Below are 1,637 nucleotides of genomic sequence, written 5' to 3' on the forward strand. Positions count from 1 at the left end.
ATGCTTAATGGTCCTGAAAATAGAAAAGAAAGCCATTAAGTCTGTGAATAAAAAACTTGTTGTCAAGCATAAAAACATAAATAAAATTGTATCATATTAATTCTACTAAAATGGGATAGAAACATTCTTATTTATTAGAAAGACCAATTTCAGCGCAATTATTTATAACTTATCCAAACTGTTTCAGGTATAACAATAATCTGAAGAGCGACAAAATGTTACAGTGTTCACATCTTTATATCCACAACAACAATAAGAATCATTTAACAGGTTGCTTTTCTTAATAACAAGACACAATGGTGTCCCAAAACAAATACACGAAATCACAGATACAATATGAACAAACTAAACGTGATAATCTCTAATACAATATTGTATTATTTAAACATTTTGGTCCACCATATTACTAAGATATCTAACAAGATCAATTTACATTAAGACACAGATATCTGTACTGTTTAACACTGAATCTGGTTATCTACATTCTAGATTCACAGTAATAATACAGTCTTATCACCAACATTGACCATTTCACAATTACTTTGATATATAACATATTACATATCTTATAGACAATTAAAGCTGAACTTAATGGTTCATATTATTATATTGCAATAAAAGTTGGTGAACCACACCACAAAAAGAAGGATTTTTATTTCATTGTTCATGCAACAAGTCCTTTGTTCAGTTGATTTACAAAAGGTTATTTTCCTTTTATTTACCTATTGATATGACATCTGTTCAGTAGAAAACAACAGACCATTTTCATTTCTTGAATGCAAGGCAAGTAAAAATTAGACATAAGACAACATAGTATGCAAAGATTATGAAGAAACTGAACAGTGTACCACCGTCTGGTCTTTATATATATGCAAAAATCAAAAATCAAATCAAAAATCAAAAATCAAAAGCAAAAATCACTGACACCAAAATACACAAGTAATGGAAACTTAAACAGTGCATTACCAGTGTCTTGGAAATAAACTTATTACAGTTAACTGTATCAAAAGAAATATTACAAACTCACTAAAGTTTTTATCTGTTTTCCTGGTTTGATCAAATAGATGTTAATCAAATAGCATTTCAAAATATTAATGAAACTTTGAAATTTCTGCAGCTATATTAAGAGATATTATAATCCACTTATCACCAGTAGCAGTGTAATATATACAAGTCTATCAGATTCATTTGTTGGTGTTGACAGTTGAAGACTTCCTATAGAGTGCCTGTATTTACCCTAATGATATAATCTCTAGTTTGTACCCTGGCTAATTAGAAATTAATTGATTGCTTAATGAGATTATCTTATTAATTAATCAATGATAAATGATCTCTAATTTTCAAAAGTAGGATAATAATAATCACAAGTCTGTGGCAGATGTTAAGTTTTGTCAGGCCTATTATAGGTCAATAAAGAAATCAGACTTTCATGGTTTCATAATAATCATTTTAAATTTGAAATTAAAAAAAGTTATGCAGTTAATCAATTAATTATAAATCCTATGCTCTACTCATTTTAGTAATTCTTTAGCCTAAGGTGCACACATTCTTTCATATTTGAGCAAAACACATTTCCTGTATCTTCCACATCACATCATAAATAAAAGCATCGAACTTATGATTATTGATACCAAATT

The sequence above is a fragment of the Lottia gigantea genome (genome assembly GCF_000327385.1).
Source record: "Lottia gigantea unplaced genomic scaffold LOTGIsca_28, whole genome shotgun sequence".
NCBI classification, from domain to species: domain Eukaryota; kingdom Metazoa; phylum Mollusca; class Gastropoda; family Lottiidae; genus Lottia; species Lottia gigantea.